The sequence below is a fragment of the Myotis myotis genome, unplaced genomic scaffold, assembly GCF_014108235.1.
Source record: "Myotis myotis isolate mMyoMyo1 unplaced genomic scaffold, mMyoMyo1.p scaffold_m19_p_5, whole genome shotgun sequence".
NCBI lineage: Eukaryota > Metazoa > Chordata > Mammalia > Chiroptera > Vespertilionidae > Myotis > Myotis myotis.
This window is the reverse complement of record NW_023416357.1, coordinates 32,918,803-32,939,328: the sequence shown is the minus strand read 5'-3', so window position 1 is coordinate 32,939,328 and position 20,526 is coordinate 32,918,803. Positions and strand designations below refer to the sequence as shown.

The 20,526-nt window shown below is 41.3% G+C and overlaps 1 pseudogene; it reads left to right on the top strand.

The window, feature by feature from the left end:
- The first annotated feature begins 2,621 nt into the window (after positions 1–2,621).
- Positions 2,622–19,549, top strand: LOC118655984 (annotated as a pseudogene).
- The last annotated feature ends 977 nt before the right edge of the window (positions 19,550–20,526 follow it).

Below are 20,526 nucleotides of genomic sequence, written 5' to 3'. Positions count from 1 at the left end.
TCCACGAAACAGAAGCAGCTGCTCCCTTGAAGTCTGCTCTATGGAATGAGTGGAACAGTGAGACTAGAGCAAGGAAACAAGAAAATAAAAGAGATTCACATTCTTGGGCTGACAGCCCAAAAAGCTGTTGGTATTTTTTTTCTTGCATTTAATCATCATATTGCTATTCAATTAGAAGAAATATGTTACAAGAGATGTCATGTCAATTTCAATAATCTTCACAAATTTAAAGATTCATAGGAACTGAAAATAGTAGCCTGTCAGTTGCCAAAGGACAGAAATGTTTGCGTTTTATTCACTGCTGTATCTCCAGAACCTAGAACCTAAGCCCATAGTAGGATATGAACAATTACTTGTTTAGCAAATAAATTAATAAATAGCTCAATAGCTTCCTGTGCAATAACCACACAATAGCAAATAATAGTCATGTTCTCAATCTGCTTTTCATCCATTTTTCTCAATAAACATTTTTAAGCATTTACTATGTCAATCTGTTAGATGCTGTGTATACAGAAATAATAAACACAAAAGAATGACTGAAAGAAAAGGAGAAATGTCTTTATGAAACTATTTCACAGCAACTTCCCACCCTTTAAAAGATCCACTAGACTACTGGTAATAGTTTTATTTTCCTCAATATTGTACCAAATATTAAATATTAATATCAAATATTAAGCTGTACTTTAATTAGAGGCCACCAGATTCCAACTAACTCTTCAAATCTTACACAAGCTCCACCAATAGAGATAAACATTCCCCCTCCATAAAGTACTAGCGATTTGACTCTGTCTGGTTTTATTTATCATGCCCTGATTAGGCATCTCAGCTAAGTTTTTTCCAAGTTCATATGGGAGTTTTCCTGTCATTCCCTGCTTAGCCCAAGTGGGTTTTATTTTTTCTATTTTCAGACCATGCTAATCATGGCACAATTCCAAAGTGTATCAGAATTAGAGAAAGGAGTTGATTGCTTAATTCTTGCCTGTGACTGGGAGCTTGCATTAATTAGCCAAAGCCGGAGTCCTCAGCACACTCTCTAGGGCCCACCATCCGCTGATTAGCACAATGACAAGGCCATCTGGCCTTCCCGAAGCACATTGGAGAAAGTGTCTCTTGGCATAAAAACCAGGGATGCCTGTAATTTAGAACGAGTCAAGTGCTGCCAGCACTTTTGAAAGAGACGGTGCCTGACTGCAATGTGAGGCCTGTCCCAAAAGAAGCTATGTCTGTGCCCACCAATGCCAGGATCTTAAAACCAGCCTCAGCCTCCTGATCTGCAAAGCCTTTTCTTACCTCCTTTTATCGGATTCCACTCTTCAACACTCCCCTTTGGATTGTGTCTCTTCCTCCATCAGTTACTGCATCGAAGCTGACACGCCTGGATTTGAGGCTTGCGTGTACTTTTCGGTAGACTTTTAAACAGCTATTCATTAAGGGGATGTCAAATTGGAGACAATAGAGGAGTTGGAACCATCAGAGGGAGATGGCTGGGGAACCAGGTTTTGGCATGTGGGTGAACCCAAGAGGAACGGAGCTCACGCTGTCCTGCTTGCTCCTCATCCACGTGGCCTGGCCCAGGAACTAAAGAAAAGGGGGCACAAGAATGACAAGCACAAGCAGGCCACGGGGCGAGACTGGTTGTGTGCCCACTGGTCCTTCCTGGTGCAATCAGCAGGAAAGACACACTCATTGAGGTACTGAAGACAGCCAGCACTCTTGGCCTCTCTTGGCCAATGATTTCCAGGCAGCATTTCCAGGGTAGGTTTATTTCAAGAAAACCAAGGAACCTTAGTCATCTGACCATGTGTCCAGTTTTGGGATTGGAATAAATGGTCCACTATTATACCACCTGAGGATATCTGGGACCCCACTTATTACCTGAGTCCTTCATTGGACTAAAGGTTGATGAAAATAAAAGACAAGTGAAAACTGACTCCTCTGGAAAAAAATCCATTTGATGGTGAAACTTCCCAGATTATTCCTTCATGATCTCATGGATGAAATTTTCAGGGCAGGAGGCAAAACACTGAAACAGCTGAATGGATGAGCATTATATGCTTGCTTCACCAATGATCCACATTGGTAAGTAAGGTAGACCCTCTCAGTTGTAATTTGCATCGCATCTCCCTTTGGATCTCCGGGTATTGCCTTTCATGTCATGTTTTCAATGTGAGACTCACAAGTCTGATATTGCCAGTGATATATGTAGGCTTTATATTGCATTAATTTAAAAGTCTGCCTTTTTAAGTTGCCCAAATTTCTTTAAGACAGTGGACTTCTCGAGGCTGAGCTATTTTGGTTGAGTGCTTCTGTGAAGTTAGTGTTATAACTTGGACTAATACTTTTCCTTGTACTTAAACAGTCTGGACAGGTCTGAGAAGACTGCAGACACACAGATTCTTCCTCTTCAGGCTCTTTGTGAACTAACGGTCTAAGATGATTGATACTCAGGAGGGTGAGAACAGACACAAAGGCACAGGAATCCCCGATGATGATGGCAGGAACTCTGTGCCTTATGTCAAGAACAATATCCCGTCACACTGGAAGGTTACAGTCTCCCAAAGAACCAGGATTAAAATTCACCTTGGCAGCTGTGCTTAGTGCTCTTGATTATAAAAAGTGCAATGGGTTTAGCTGTCATGAAGGTGACAAGGTTCTATGCAAATCTGAATATTCTTCCAAAGCTGTACATGTCATCTGTGATTTCCTGTATCCAGTTTGGCAAGCTTCTGTTCTTGGCAGAAATTCCTCCAGACGTGCCAGTATCCATCCTGCATATTATGTTTCTTCCTCTGGTCTTACAGCTCTAAATGAAAAATAAAGAAGAGATGATGACATTGTTATTTTATAGCTTCTCTCTTACAAGGAACCCAAGGCTCTGAATAAATATGTAGCCTGAACGAAAAAAGAAAAAGTGGATTGCCCTTTGGAGAGCAACATTAATTTTTTCAACTTTCTTATGTGTCATTTAACAAATTATCCATTTCAAGGCACTAAATGGCCCTCTAGTAGCCAGGCTGAATTAATGGCCCTGTAAAGCGGCCATTTATAATATAACCTTTCATTTATAATGTAGTAATGACACTCATTATGTCATCTTGCCAACCCTTCCTAATTGTGAGAGAGACAAGCAGACAAAGCCAACCCTACAAATAGGCAAACTAAAAGGCCACCCACCCATTGGACTCATCAGCCAGCCCACAGTGATTCAGCCCTCTTACCTGAAATAAAAACAATCAACAAATATGTATTTATTGAGGGCCCACTATGTGCCAGGTCTGTCTTCTCCAGGGGTCACTGGGCAATACAGACATAGCCTGAGCAGATGGGATGACGCCTAGCTTTCTTCTTTTCATACACTAACTAACTGACAGGAGTGCTTGATCCTAAGAATAGATTATGGTGTAAGTAGAAAGGAGTTAACAATACTAAAGGCCTTCAAAAATTCTCACATTTTTTATGTATAATCTTATTTATTACAACAATCAAGTGAGAAATAAATGAGATATGTGTATAATTTTATAATTAATAAAACTTAGACTGTGAGAGTTTAAATATAACTCACTTAAAGACATACAGCTAATATAATGGCACAGTCGGAATTTATGTCTTATGTCTGTCTCACTTAAAAAAAAAAAATTTAATCCTCACCCAAGGATATATTGAGAGAGAGAGAGAGAGAGAGAGAGAGAGAGAAACATCAATCTTTTGCCTCCTGAATGTGCCCCAACCAGGGATTGAAACCAAAACCTAGTTATGTGCCCTGACTAGGAATCGAACAACTCTTTGGTGTATGGGACAACACTCCAAGTGACGGAACCACCTGTCCAGGGCTGTCTGTCTCACTTTTGAGTGAGGATGAGCCTAATTTGCTTGCAAGCTACCTATGAATTAATAATAGGATGCAGATGCTAAACTAAATGATACAGTAATTAAAAGCATAGCATTCAGCCCTAGCCGGGTTTTCTCAGTGGTTAGAGCATCGAGCTGCTGATTGAAGGGACTCGGGTTTGATTCCAAAGAAAGAAGACTCTGTATTGATCCTTAGATTGAGAAGATGTGCCATACTAAGTCCAAAGAAAGAAGACTCTGTATTGATCTTTAGATTAAGAAGATGTGCCATACTGAGTCTAAAGAAAAAAGACTCTGTATTGATCTTTTAACATATATGCTTGCTAGCAGAGGAATTAAGGTTACTCCCAGTCAGACAGAACGTTTTATACAAGAAATATGTCCATGCTTTTCTGAGGAAGGAAAGGTAAATGTAATGGCATGGGAGAAGGCAGGCCCAAGGAGCCTTATCCTTAACCCCACTGCAGCCTTTCCACCCCGGGAAAGTGCAGGATTGGCAAGCTCTCCCTGGGGTGATAGATCAGGACTCAGGTAATAGCGGAAAGTGCCAATCCTACTCTTAAAATGGATACAAAAGAGCATTTGGGGTTTTTCTTTTTAATGCCTGCTTTTAAAAAATAAAAAAGGGGGAATTTGCCGGGAGCCAGTCCATGCTTGCTGTTTCAAGGGACCTGGCATATATGGCATACTGTTCTTAATATGTTTGCTCACCTTCTTGGCACTATGTGTTTTAACCAAGGTCTCTGAGAAAGGTTGTTTCCCCAGGTAGGGATTTTCCCCTGAAGTTAGGGAGGGAATAAAACCTCTCAACTAAGTGCCAGGCCGGTAATTAATCACTTTAACTACGAACAATCATGCTTAAGCTACTTAATCTTTACTCCCTGGAATGGAGATAAGAAACGCCCTAACCTTTGTAATAGAGATTGATAGGATTGAATCAACTGGTATAAATACAGATGTAATAAGACAGCAAGAGACAGAACTTAGAATACAGAGCTTAGAACACAGAACCTACAGACAGAAGAACTTTGCTGGAGAGAACATGGCAAAAGATCCTGGACTGAACCTGACTACAGAAATTGTCAAGAGAACCTGACTAGAACCTGGTGACTGAACCTGGCTGGAGAACCCGGACAGAACCTGGCTGGAGAACCTAGTGAGGGAACATGGCCACAGAACCTGGCTGGAGAACCTAGCAAGAGAACATGGACACAGACCCTGGCAGGAGATCCTAAGCAGAACTTCGCTGGAGATCCAGACCAGAACTTGGCTGGAGATCCTGGCTAGAGATCCTGGCTAGGCTGCTGATCAACTGAACTCCGTCTCCGTGTCATCTCTTCTTCGCCGACTCCGTCCACACCTTTGGGGACCCCTGGACCTTCTGGGGTTGGACCCCAGCAGGTCAAGGGCACATACCTCAGTTGCAGGCTCAGCCCACAGGCCCAGTCAGAAAATATAAGCACAGGTGAGGATTAACAACAACAACAACCAAAAGCATAGCATTCGGATAAAGGAAGTACAGTGCTCAGATCCTGAGACTCAGCAGAACACACCCAGATGACACACTCGGTTCTAAGCATCCCATTTTTAAAGGATTTGACAGAAAAATGGCAACAAAGAAATAAGGGAGTTGGAGACCATGTTATAGACACATTATAAAAGGAACTAAGAGATTCGGCCTGGAAAAAGAAGTGCCAAAAAGAAATTATGTAATAGTTGTCTGCAAATACTTGAACTGCCCATGTTTAAAAAAAAAAAAAAGGTACAGGTTTGTTTTTCCTGACTCCAGAAGAAAACTAGGAAAGCTGATGAACTTTCCCACAATCCCCATCCTTCAGAGGCCAAAAGACTGCAAGTAAATGTGTCAGGTTGCCATTTAGGCATGAATTGTTGAGGACCTAGAAAGGCGAGCCCAGAGAACATCAGGGGACTACCTGCAAAAGAGGCGCCGGCAAGAACTGATGACTGAGCGGAGGAGGGGCAGTCACTGACTATCCCAGGGTTTGAGTCCAGGAGTAAGAGCCGAGAGTGACTCACCGGCCACACAGCACGCCCACAGCCACTTGTACTCTGCAGCGAACGCCTGGTTGCACCCCTGACAGAAGAGTGGGTTACAGCAGAGCTATGTTCCTAACACAGAGGCAGACAGACCTGGGGCTGAATGCTGAGAGCGGTACAAGCCCCTCAGCACTTCGCCCTTGGCTGTGGCCCATGACTGGGACGTTCATGGCCTAGACATCTGCATGGCTCACAGCTCTACTTCTTCTTCAAGCCTCCGCTTTAATGCCCGCCCCCTTAGGTGCCGGAAGCCGGTCCATCCTTGCTGCTTGACACAGTCGCTGCAGGAAAGAAACATCTGCACAGCATATGTTTCAAGGGACCTGGCGTATATATCATACTGTTCTTAATATGTTTGCTCCCCTTAGTGCTGTGTGTTTTAACCAAGGTCACCTCTCCAAGAAAGGTTGTTTCCCCAGGTAGGAATTTTTCCCTGAAGTCAGGGAGGGGATGCCTCTCCTAGAAAGGTTGTTTCCCCAGGTAGGAATTTTTCCCTGAAGTCAGGGAGGGGATGAAACTCCTTAACTAAGTGCCAGGCGGGTAGTTAATCACTACAAACAATCATGCTTAAGCTACATAATCTTTACTCCCTGGAATGGAGATAAGAAACGCCCTAACCTTTGTAATAGAAATTGACAGGATTAAAATCAACTGGGATAAATACGGATGTAACAAGACAATAAACGGCAGAACTTCGCTGGAGATCCAGACCAGAACTTGGCTGGAGATCCTGGCTGGAGATCCTGGCTAGGCTGCTGATCAACTGAACACTGTCTCCGTGTCCTTCCTTCTTCGCCGAATCCGTCTACACCTTTGGGGACCCCTGGACCTGCTGGGGTTGGACCCCAGCACTTAGGGACCTGCCTTGACCACCCTCTCCAAGCATACTCTCCGTTTACTCACATGCTTTATTTCTACAGCGTGTTGAATTTACTGTCTGACATTATATAAATGGTTCCCTGTCTCCCTCCCTGGAATGGCGGTTCCAGGAGGCAGGAACGTCGTTTTGTCCACTCGTGTTGTAGCAGAGTGAAATGCGAGGTCTCTCTTGGACTCCAGCTTGCTCAGGCCTGCTTGGTCTTGCATATAGGCACGTTAACCCTTAGAAGAGTTCTGCTTGCAGCATGAGTTTTACAGAAACAGCACCTCCTCTTACCCCTCCTCTTGACATAAAAGAAGCCTGAATTCTGTACTTTCCTAAGATGAATTTGGGGAACTCCTGGGGCCTCCATCTTCTCCACTGGCTCCTTCTCAATCAGTAAGCCTTTCCCTTACTCCAAACTCTGACATGTTGCGTTTGGGCCCTTTGAAGCATTGTGCACAATGACTGCACCAGTAAAGTGTCCTCTCCTGCCTAGAACGGAGCCTGGCACGTGGCAGGCCCTTGAGGAATAAGTGAATGTAAAATGGATGGGTTTTCTCCAAGCAGAGCTTATATCTCTTCATGAAAATATTTTCATAACTCTGTCTTTTGATGTAAAAATTAAGAAAAGTCACCATTTCTGTTACAAATCCATATTTTAATACAACAACCAGCCTTTAAAATAGAAGCACCCACTGACCCTAAGTACCAAATATAACATTTGGTTTTTTAATACTATGCCAAGGAACCACCATTAATTCTTTATTGAATTTTCAATAAAAAGTCAATATATAAATGAATTATTTCATAATGTTATGGAATGAAAAAAACAGTACCCATATTTTGATTCTCCAGTTATACGGTATTAAACAAACAAAAAAGCAATTTCAAATTCAATTGTTGAAACTTAAATATGTAAATGGAAGTTTTTAAAAATCATTGTTTATCGAACTGCTTAAATTTGGGGAACTCTATATTAGCTAAGAAGATGCCATTTGCCCATTCACAATGAAATAAATTTAAAAAGATTATATTTACTTACATATATTCCCTCAAACTGAAAAGAAAGACACTTGTTTTCCTCTGGATACCTTTTCTCCCCCAAGGGTTCATCAACAGTTTTACCTCTGAAAGGTCAGAGAAAGAGTTGCCCGCAGTTTATTTAATGAAAAGGACACAAAATCAGGCTTACCCTTTGGGCATATGTCTTCAGCCACTCCTTCCAAGCCTCCCCAAGGCGTTACTCCGATTGCATTTCCTGGTGCTGGTCACAACTGCTGCCCACAGCATTTACCTGAACATGCTTTCCTACTCTTTTCCTATCCCCCAATTTGGAGATGAAAACATGTGCTAAGCCTGGTTATGAAGTAGCTACAGAACCCTTCAGAGTCTGACCACACCACCTGTCATCGCTCTGTCTGAGCTGCCACATGGCTCTACTGGATTGCTGCCATGGCCCTGACTGGTGTCCCTGCCTCCACCCTGCCCCTTTCATTCTAAAACAGAAGTCATCCCGAAACTCTGCTGCTCAGAACGCTGCAACAGTTCCCCAGTCTCAGAGCGAAGCCCTGGTCTTCACAGCGGCCTGACGTCCCTCCCCGAAGTTATTTACCACACACTCAAATAAGTCACCACCCTAATTACACTGTATCTCATACGGAGGCAAAGGCTGAGATGATAATAACTCCAATAACTTTATCACACAAGGGCACTGCTGGCGATCCCCAATGTGCCTTGGAATTTCTTCCAACATTATTACTTTTAAACTCTTTGTTCCCTTTATCTTGCTTGCTGCTTATATTAATAACTAGTAGCAAAAAAAAAAAAATCAACAGTTAGCAGGCATAGAATATAAATTTCAACTTGGCTTCATTAATGTCTTTTGAAAGTTAAATACATCCAATTAAAAAGATATACACAAATTGTCCCACCAGAGGTTTTAAAATCTGTAAGCATTTTAGCCAACGGATAGCAGATACTTAACCAGTGAAGACTAATAAAGCTGTAATTTAAAGGCTGATTCAAAAGGGAGAAGTTTTAAGATAATAACTTGATTCTTCTCTTTTTTCCAGTAATGCTAATTCCTTCAGGCTGTCTACATGTTTAGATGCAAACAATTTTAGCATCACAACAGGCATACGTTTGTATGGAAGCAGACAGCACCTAGAATAGGTTCAACTACAGATCTTGGCTCTTTTGTTAACCAGGCACATGCTGAGATGAAACATCATACAAGACTCTGATTGCCAAGAAGGGGTATTTAGATTTAATTTTTCACAAATGCAATATATCATGACTGATGTGCTACCAAAATCTGGAATCTAAATAGAGGTCAATAGAGGGTGGGGTTCAATTCAAAATGATTAGTTAAGGCAACAACTTGCTGAAGAACAAAATATACAGATATTGAATTCTCAGTACCTTAGAATAGTGAACTGGTTAAATAAGTTAAGGAGCATTCATACACTAAAACACAAAGCAGGCATTGAATTCACACAAAACATGACATAAGTCAATATTCCACCTTATCACAAAACTTGACATTGTTTTTTCCAATGGTCACGTAACATTGGTGTCATAGATGGCTGACGGCATGAGGCTCTCATGCGTTGCACACCCAGACATTACTAATCAAGCAAAGTGAGTGTGTTGCCCTCACTAGCATTTCTAGAACCTACTTTGCCACCAGTCCCAGGAAGTATGTGACATTTATTGCCCTGCTAATTATGACCAGTGTGCCCTGCTTTGCTGAATAACTGACATCATCTTAATTGCATAGAGCAGTCTTCATGTCTCACATCAGCTAGCTCTGTTTGCTTGTTATTCTGTTGGGCCCATTTCTTCGAGGAAGATGCTATATTAACATGGTAGCACTCGAGGGTCAAATAAATCTGAGTTTTACAGGCCATAGGACCTTGGCAAGGTGTTGAACCTTTCTGAGACTCAGTTTTCCCCTGTTTAAAGTGGGACTGACTTTACACATGGTTTAATGGGTTAAAGAGAATGTAAGATGGCTGTAAAGTGCTTAGCACAGTGTGTGACAAATAGTAAGTGCTCAACAAATAATGTTCAATTCTAGAGTTGCTGAACTTTCTCCATAGCATGATTTTTATTAATTTTTTTAGAGAGAAAAAGGAAGGGAAAGAGGGAGAGAGAAACATCAGTGTAAGAGCAAAACATTGATCAGCAGCCTCCTGCACTACCCTCACCGGGGATCAAGCCCAAAACCCAGACATGTGTCCTGAGTGGTAATCAAACCTGCAACCCTTTGGTGCACAGGATGACATCCAACCAACTGAATCACACATGCCCGGGCCATCGCATGCTTTTTACAATAAAATAAAATAAAATAAATCCCAGAATGGTGCTTCCTTTTACAGGGGGCACATAACAGTGACATGGCCACTTTGCACCAGATTTGGTTAAAATTCAAAAACGTTTAAATTAAATTAAATACACATGAGATTGCATCTGGGAAAATTTAATCAAATTAGTTTTCAATTTTCTGTGTTTACAGGGACAGAAAACTGAATAAAGAAAAATCCATAGATCACACAAGCAAAAGAAATCTAGTTTAAAACAACAACTGTGCCCTCTCTGAAAGCCTTTTTTGTCTGGGAAGTTTGCAAATGGTACTGATCTCAGTTTCATCATCAGCTGACAGTGCAATTCCCCAAGGAGAGGCAAGGAATGACGAGGAGAAAATATATGAAACAATGCACACAGCTCGGTGTCGGAGTGTGGGCAATACTAGAGGGTGGGTGCTCGGCGGTCAGCCCCTAATAAAGAAGCCTTCCTTAGTTCAGACTATTCTGCAAGAGGGAAGCCCCAAATGCCCACACCTGAGCAGCCCAAACTTCACAGTGGAGCTCCCAGATTTGCTCAGAATTCCTGGCTTCAGGAAAAGTAAATCTCTACAGTCTGAGTAAATGACTTGCCCTCATTTGTGCACTCCTTCTCTGTATGCACATTTTTTTAAAATCCCATGTCATAAACTAGCAGTCGTGGGCTGAATCTCCCTGAGAGATGTGTTTTGTTTGGCTTCCAGAGTTGGGAAAAAAAAACACATTTTTTAAAAATATTTTATTGATTTTTTACAGAGAGGAAGGGAGAGGGATAGAGAGTTAGAAACATCAATGAGAGAGAAACATTGATCAGCTGCCTCCTGCACACCCCCCACTGGGGATGTGCCCACAACCAAGGAACATACCCTTCACTGGAATCGAACCTGGGACCCTTCAGTCCGCAGGCCGATGCTCTATCCCCTGAGCCACACCGGTTAGGGCAAAAAGAACATTTTTAATTTGCCAAATGGAAAGATTTCACATAAAATCTAGATCTCTGGCTCCTCTTAGAAATGTCAGAGACTTGGCAGTGCCAGGCCAGTATGCCCAGTGAAGACAGATAAGGGCACTCTCCTTTAAGTGGGTTGTCTGCTCTCGGGTGTTCCACAGTCCTGACCACTCTCCATTCCGACACCAGCCCACCATGCTCATTCATGTTAGCCCTGGCACTGCGGGATATTTGTGTGCCCAGGGCCTTACTACAGGTCAAGAACATCAAGCTAGCCTGGCCGGTTTGGCTCAGTGGATAGAGCGTCGGCCTGCGGACTGAAGGGTCCCGGGTTCGATTCTGGCCAAGGGCATGTACCTTGATTGCAGGCACATCCCCAGTGGGGAGTGTGCAGGAAGCAGCTGATCGATGTTTCTCTCTCATTGATGTTTCTAACTCTCTATCCCTCTCCCTTCCTCTCTGTAAAAAATCAATAATTAAAAAAAAAAAGAACATCAAGCTAGATGTGACAATCACATGTAAGTAGCAACCAATAGGCCTGTTAACCAAAACTGAAATCATCACAGCAGAGAAACAAATTGTGTTGTTTTTTTTTGTGTTGTTTTTTTTTTTTGGAGGAGGGGAGGAACCCTAGACTGGCTGTTAAAACATATAGGTTTCCTTCCTAGATCTACGACTGTGTGAAATTAGGCAAGTTGCTTTCTTTTCCAAATTTCAGTGTCCTCGATAACAAGTGGAAAGGATAGTGCCGGTGTCATAGCATCTGTTCTAGAACATAATTTCTGCTATGTTAAAGCCCTATGTAAAGAAGAACAAGGTAAACATAGAATACAGGGTGAGGCAAAAGCAGGGTTACAGTTGTGAGTATGCGAAACAGTTTATTCTTGTATCATTATTCATTAATTATTGTTTTATTTTTATACAAACAACTGTAAACCTACCTTTGCTCCACCCTGCATAACACTAAATTACTCTAAGCAATAGTTATCACAAGAATACATGCAAAAGTTATACCATAGATGTTTTTAATGTTCTCATGAAAAGGTTCTAATACATCAACCTGCTGCTGATTTCACATTGTTCTCCACACTTTGCCCATTCAGAAATACACATATTATGCTGTAACCGGTTTGGCTCAGTGGATAGAGCATTGGCCTGCAGACTGAAGGGTTCCAGGTTCGATTCTGGTCAAGGGCATGTACCTTGGTTGCGGGCACATCCCCAGTGGGGAGTGTGCAGGAGGCAGCTGATTAATGTTTCTCTCTCATCAATGTTTCTAACTCTCTATCCCTCTCCCTTCCTCTCTGTAAAAAATCAATAAAATATATTTTTTTTAAAAATACACATATTTAAGTGCAATAGCCACAGTTTAAAATTATTCATTAGTAAGAAAAAGAAAAAATAAGGAAAAAAGAACATGTGTTTGTTTCTCATTATCTTTAGTTTAATTATAGTTTGGGTCATAGAGTCTAGCTTTCTAAAGGCTAATGGGAATCAGAGAAGCTTACCCGCAGTTTGGTTAAGGTGTGGATCAGTCACCGTATATCCTGCCTAGAGCATCATTAAGCCATGTTTGGCTCTGATTGCACCCATAAAATGTCTGTGCCCAAATGAATTTCAAATAAAGCTTCCTAAAGGGACCAGAGCCTATTACACCGCTTCCTCCTGAAACCACAGGCAGGGTCTGGGAGATGACACTGACGAAGCTCCTCATACGGGCTTTCCTTAATAAACCAAACAATTTCAAACCCTGAGAGACAGATAACATTACATTAGCAGAGGCAAGGGGACAGCCAGATTAGAAAACTAAAGTTCTGAAGCAAACAACATTTCTTACCACTTTCCCTCATCAGGCCAAGAATCACAGTGCTAAACAAAGGGAATTGTTTCGACAAATGATGCCTTCACCATGTCAATCTGTTGTCGGGTTAACCCCTCAGCAACCATGATATCAGATAACGCTGCCCCCCAACAAATGATAGGACCTGTGACCTAGCACATGGCTTGCTCACACTCCCCTCAAAAAACAACGGGAAAGGGATGCTTCTTCTTTGAGATCAGGAACTAGGAAAAACAAGATCAAGGGCATTATTTTATCTCACTTGTAGCACTTAATACATCCTGCAAAAATGTGATTTCTATACATGTCTGTGTCTTCTAACTAGACAATAAGACCCAGTGCCTGGTATATAGTTAGTGCCTAACACATGCTCCTTAAGTTGAACTAAACTGTCTTTATTTTCCATCTTCGCAGCAAAAAGGAACTACAAACCCCAGGGCACTTTATCTATCTAGGTCAGGGCCTTCTTCTCTCTTTTGACCTTGGAGTGCAGGATGGTAATATGCCTACGCCACCTGGGCGAAATGATAAACCCACTTGAAATATAAGAATTAGACCAAGGTGTGCAGTGGAATCTCCTAGATTCTATAAAGGCATATTGATAATGTAGTCATGGTGTTCCACCATTGGTAGAGCTCAGCCCTCAAGATTCAGTCCCTAAATGGGAGGGGTGCATTTCTCCAGCTGCACTCCTTTGTCCTGCACTCCCACCTCCTCACCTCCAGGGGGCAGCAGAGTCCGCCTTCCCAAGGGGTTGGCGGGGGAACAGCACATTGGAGATCTCAGCAAAGTTTCTGCTTCTGATAGTCCCTGACTCAACCAATAACTTAAAATCCCTGTGTCTTGGCTCTCTGGTCTGTAAAATGGGACAATAGTTCTTACTTTATAAGATTCTTGTGAAGATTAAATGAAGTAATGTATGTCAAGGGCTTGGCACAGTGCCTGGCACATGAGAACTGTGTAGATGTAACCACCCTAAATAGGGAAAGAGTAAATATTGGAGTGACCCAGAGTAAGCCTGAGGCAGATGATGGTGTGATCATGTTCAAAGTCACTTCCAGGCTCTGCAAGTGCAGGTCCGTGTTTCTCAAGCCATTTTGTAGAAATCACCTTTACTGCTAAGTGGGTGCCTGCCCTGGGGCTGGGGGAGGCTGCAAAATGCATTCTTACCTTTTTTGTTAGAAATTCATGTCTTTCTAATTTTCTCTCAAGCAAATTTGTCTTTGCTCTCATGTAAAAACAATATTGCCCCTCCTAAATCTCTGAGAAAATTAAATCCCTAAGGAAATGTGCCATGATTAAATTGTGACTTTGCCTACCCCTTGGCACCTTCCCCACACACTTCAGGATAAATGTGCCTCAATTTGCTACCCGTGGGGAGGTGTCTTTCCATTAGCACAAATGATTGTGTGGGTCCACGATGAGGTATTGCAGCATCTCATTATAAATATATAACCTGTGAGTCCCAGAGAAGCTAAAGGAAGTCTGTCTCTAACTTACTGTGGGAAAGAATGTGCTGAACCAGGGACCGGCCCTTTGGGCTCAGCCACCTTCCTCATAAACATCATAAAACAGAGAACAATGCATTTGGGTACAAAGTTAGAACAGCCAGAATTCTAAAATGGCCTTAAAGGAATTACAAGTATTGTAGGCATCTTAAGGGAAAAGCATCTCTTAATGCCATAACATTTAGGAGAAGGGCCTGCCATTTCCTAAACAGAATCACTTACAACAAATCAGGTAAGTCTTCTATGGCTCAGCTGGGGAAGAAAGATAAGGAGTTTGCATAAGACAACTTCATAAAAGCCACATTAGCCAAATTTGTGTTTAAATAAAACACAGTACTTATAGATCAGATTGGCCATCGGTACATGATTGCTTCTTAGCCTAAAAAAGATGCAGATTTTGACTGGTCTGTAGCCCTTAGATAGACGTAGCTATTGCATAAACATGGTCATTGTAAAATAACATCTAAATTCAAACAAGCACTATATCAAAGGGTAAATGCTCTGTTTGCCTTTTAAAATAAAATATTAGAGTGATTCTTATATGAAACGTCAAGTAATATCCATGATATGCAAACCTAAAAGAAAATATTCAAGTTTCCTGCCACAGTAGTGGTGACCAGATACTTACCTCTAAGGGGAGCTACAGGCTTCTCCTTGCCGGGGTTCTCGTTCCAGCATTAAGAAGGATTCAGGAAATCTGGAGAAGGATGTGCGTAGGTTAAATAGGAGTCCAGAGACAAAAGATAATTTTGAAAGGCATTTGGGGGTCAGAGGAGCTTAGTTTAATTTAAAGGAAACTAAGATCTAAGACAGCCGTGGGCAAACTACAGCCAGCCCGGATCCGGCCCGTTTGAAATGAATAAAACTAAAAAAAAAAAAAGACCGTTCCCTTTTATGTAATGATGTTTACTTTGAATTTATATTAGTTCACACAAACACTCCATCCATGCTTTTGTTCCGGCCCTCCGGTCCAGTTTAAGAACCCATTGTGGCCCTCGAGTCAAAAAGTTTGCCCACCGCTGATCTAAGACCTAAGTTCTCAGGTCTAAGGTCTAGGTCTCCTCGTCCCAGGACCCCATGCTTTTTATTAACACAAATTGTCCTGAGGCGAGGCAGAGATATACACTTCAAAGGGTCAGGGTTTCCTACAGAGTTCATTGTCTGAATAGGGGAATTAGCCTACGGCTGTTCAGGAGTTTGGCCAGTAGGAGGCAATAACATGTAGATTAAGATGCCCTGAGCAGCCAAGCAATCATCCCTTTTCAGGTTTGGGGAAATGCCTTCAGCCATTCCCAGATGCAGCCCTGCTGTCATGCTGGAATTGGTCTACAGCATTCCTCTATGCCATCTCATAATGTCTGACTTCACTGACAGTCCTTGTGCCTCTCCACGTAGGAAAAGATATCTTGCTCCACACTTTTCACACACACACACACACACACACACACACACACACACACACACACACCAAAGAGACAGTGAAAATGTGGGCAGGCCTCCAGAGAAAAAGAGGCTCTGGGCAAACCATGGGTCCAAAAGCCCTATCCAGGGCACCAGGTGGCTATTCTTTGCTTTGGGGATAAAGCAGAATTATTATCAAACACAGTGCTTTTCTGGAGAGTCCCCTTGGCAAGTCCCTCAAACCAGCAGCATTAGCAGCAGGTAATGATGGACTAGTCCTGTCCCAGCCATGACTAACTCCTCCTCCAACACATGACTATTGATGAGGGCGTTCAACTCCAGTATTTGTGATTACAGACATATATTGTTATTTTTTTTTTTTACATATTTACACTAGCATTTCCCAAAGTATATGTCAAAGAACATCAGTTTTATAATAAGTTAACAAACGTTATGTAAATGAAGGGTTCTCTAAGAAAAAGTTTAGGAAACACTGTTCAACTAAGTTCAAAAGTGTTCTTTACTGCAGGTCCTTAGGTATCTCCTCTCAGATTCCCCCTCAGGTGGGAGTCGCTGCTCCAGTGGTAACATAATAGAAGTGAGATGTATCCCAATGAAATATTAGAGCGTAAAAATTATTAAGAATCAGAAGTAGCCCTAGCCAGTTTGGCTCAGTGGATAGAGCATTGGCCTGTGGACTGAAGGGTCCCAGATTCGATTCCAGTCAAGGGCATGTGCCTTGGTTGCAGGCACATCCCCAGTGGGGTGTGTGCAGGAGGCAGCTGACCAATGTTCCTCTCTTATTGATGTTTCTAACTCTCTATTCCTTTCCCTTCTTCTCTGTAAAAAATCAATAAAATATATTTTTTTAAAAAAAGAATCAGAAGTATACAACTGTGGTTTCCCAAGTAAGGTTAAATACCCCCCAGAAAATGTTTTAAGATAATAGAATTTCTGTTTATATTTTATCTCAAAAATGAGAAATTAGACTTTCTTAATATTTAATATACAGAATGAGAATAGTACATGCATACAATTCAAAAAGAATATGCACACACATTGTAGAGAGACATTTTCAAAATATTTTGCTGATAGGAGGCACAATTTAAAAGTTGGGAGACCGTTGGCATAGAGAAAATTATGCCTCGGAAAGCATATGTCAGGGTAATTAGAAGATAACTTAGACAGATGTGAGCCTGCGGCCCAATAATGGTCTCCCATTGTCAAATAAATGCCAAGATGAACTAAACTTATTTCTGAAACGGTTCCACACTATGATAAGGACAAATCTTCACATTCTGCTAAAACTGTCACTTGAGTAGCAAATAACAAACATTTGGACTAGGATAGCAGCTAAGGAAGAAAGAAACAAAACTAAAAAAATAAAAAATAAAAAGCTTTTAATACTATTAGGATCAAGATGTGGGTTCTCGCCTCAAAAATATCAGCTACATCTGAATTTGGATAGTATTTTTCAGTCAAAACAAATATTTATCAAGAGTAGTCTAAACACATTCACTTTTTACATTTAAAAGATAGTGTGAATATGTTGTTTTTGAGTATCTGAACATTATGGACCACACGGCCAAGCTTGGAACTTTCGTAATAATCCTTGTCTTAGTTTTGCCTATTTTGCTATCAAGCATGTGGTCTCCAGAGTCTTGAATGCTGCCGAGCAGTCATTGCCACATCAGGTGATTCAATAGCTCATCCTGCAGCTAAGAAAACATGCGGGACTGACTCCGGTTCAACACAGCCTTCTCTGCATGCCCTTCTGATCAGCAGGCTCCGGACAAGGGCACCGCCCAGGCTGAGCATGTCCGGAGATCATGGCCTCCCCTTCAGTTTACGCCGAAGAAGGACCAGGAGAGAGTAACTGAGAACTGAAACAGGACCCTCAGCTCGCAAAATTGTGCCATGACTCACACAAAAAATAAACCGAAGGAAATTGTGGCCTGCAAGACGAACAACCTAAGTTCATCAGGATCATATCGTCTAAGCTAAAGCCACAGAATCACCTAGTTTATAAATCAGACCAATCCCCACACCAAGACTACCCTGTGGCTAACTCTAGCTCCCCAAACCCTAGAAGCAGCCCTCCCTGACTTGCCTTTTGGTGTGCATGTTTCCCTACTAAAAAAAACAAAACTATTAAACCTTTTTTTTTTTTCTATAGATATGTTTTGGATGGTCTTTGGTCAGTGGGTCTTAACAAAGGTCACAAGGTTACCTGGCCACATGCTGAATCTTAATAAACAGGGTTTGTGGATAAGGATTATTTTTTAAGCAAATGAAAAGGACAAAAAAATCAAAAGAAAGAAGAAAGAAAATGTGGCTGCTTCTTGGATGGGCAATATCCAATTCTTAGGCCCTGGGGTCTCCTGACCTATGGTGCTTTCAGTGACCAGAGCAATATTAAGGTTCTTTGTAAAATGATTTGATGCCTATATAGGCTATGCCCAGACCCAGGATCTTTCAATATTATAAGCAATTAGCGGGTGCTATGCAGATATCTGCAAAAATAGCAATAGCAGTACATAGTCGTATATGTACAGTTACTTATATGTTTACTTTTATGGCATTGCCTTATTTGAGATCATTAATGACCCCAGAGTTACTCTTCTTTTAGAGACAAAGTCTGAAAGGATCTAGGTAACTAAATCAGTGTCAAACCACTTAAAAAGTGGAACCAGAACACAATCTCAGTTACTAACCACCATGATAAGTCCTTTCTATTTTTTTCACAGACTTTATAAAAGAAGAACCTAGGTCACTTTGTGAATAGTGCTATAAAAAAAAATTAGGAGGTAAGTCATTGTTCTGTGTACAAAAAAACTAGAATTGCATTGACGTTGCCTTTTAAATAATGCTGTGGAATTCTTTAGCCTGTAACACAGCAACAGTGCCCATTCAGGGTCTTAAGCTAAGTTCAGCAGCTGCTGGAGCTACTGTCCCCACCTCCACATTTGATCATTTGCAATGTTAAGCTTTGATAATTTAAACATAATGTTACAGCATCAATAACCAATGACAGCAGTACTATGATTATGGAGGAAGAAGAGGACCTTTAGCACACAGTAATCTGGCTGTGACTACTGCAGCAAGCCTGCCTGTCCCTCCAGTCAGGATGCAGCCACAACAGCCCCACACCAGGCAGGTTATCCACCAACTCAGACATGTACTCCAATGACTCATCGGCCAATCTATGGAAACAACTTTGAGGATGAGCCACCTTTACTAAAAGAATTAGAATTAGGTATGGATTTTCACCACATCTGGCAAAAGACACTAACAGTGTCACATCATTAAAAGTGGCAGATGGCAGCATCAAGAATGAGACTGCTCTGGCAGGACCCACGGATTTTTCCTGGCCTTTGGAGCTACATGGCTACTGGCTGGCAAAATCCAGTTTGGCTTTGTGTATGGGGTCCGTGGAATTGGGCGGCTAGGAATGTTTTCTTTACTGAACTCAATGAGTATGACAGGTGTTTCATTTGGTGTGTGGCAAGTGTCCTTGGATACTATTTTCCTCCCATGATCCTACTTTCCAGCTTTGCGGTGATCTTTTCTCTACAATGAATGGTAAGAAACATTCTCACTCCTGGGATTATTGGATGGTGTCATTTTCCTGCTTCCAAAATTTTTATTTCTGCATTAGCCACAGAAGGACAGCAACTTCTAGTAGCATATCCTTGTGCTTTGTTTTACAAAGTCATTGCCCTAATTTCTGTTTTTTGAACTGAATTTATCTGGGATATGGATATCATTGGGCCAAATACACAAAAAGGACTTTGAACTCTTAAATCGGACCAGCAAACTGCTCCAGTGCAACTCTCACGCAGGTCTAACGCTTGACTATTGGAGCAATGGAAGTAAACATGGGTCTTTTGTTCTTTTTTATGTAATTTCCTAATACTGTATGAGATTCACCTGCAATGTGATTAGCTTTAAGTGTTTGTGCTTTTACAAAATAAGAAGTGCTATTTCTTCCCTGTTTCTGCAGCCTTTGATAACCAACATTTTCTTTAAATTAATTGTGATATTTTTGATAGATCTTTTTATCAACTGTGGAAAACTAACCACAGAGCTGATCATCTTTCTTAAAAACAACTAATCATAGTAAAGAAGGCACAAGACTTACTGCAAAAATATTTTTCCAAGCAATCAGGAAAGAAAGTTGCCTGTATTCTTAAGTCAGATACACTTCAAGCAGAAAAGTGATCCCAATGTAGAGTTTATGAGTTTGCACTTCAAATATTTAACATTCCTTTAATTTTTTTTTTTGCTAAAATTCAGTGATACAGAACTTCAGTTTGCCTTATTGTACACATGAAATGTGAACACCTGTTTATAGATCAGCATTAACTGAACTATAGTAACCTAGACTGGACGTACTGATGCTCACAGTTGCATCTCCATGTTTCCCAAGAAAAAGAAAATCACTAACCTTTTCTGAAAAATTATTTAAAACGTCACCGTTCAGTATTGCAGTTACCAGGGTAAAGTGCATTTGATGCTTATTAAATTCTTCCCAATTAATTTTTTAAAATGTTATGAGCAGAAATCAAACCTTTTAATCATCATTTTCATAGGCCATAGCCTTTATGCAGTCAGAAGTGGTTTTAATTAGGCTCTAACAAAAACAACAACAAAAAAAACTTTCATTAGCATTAACAAACTCTCTCAGTAATAAGCCAAGAGGTCAAATACAATCC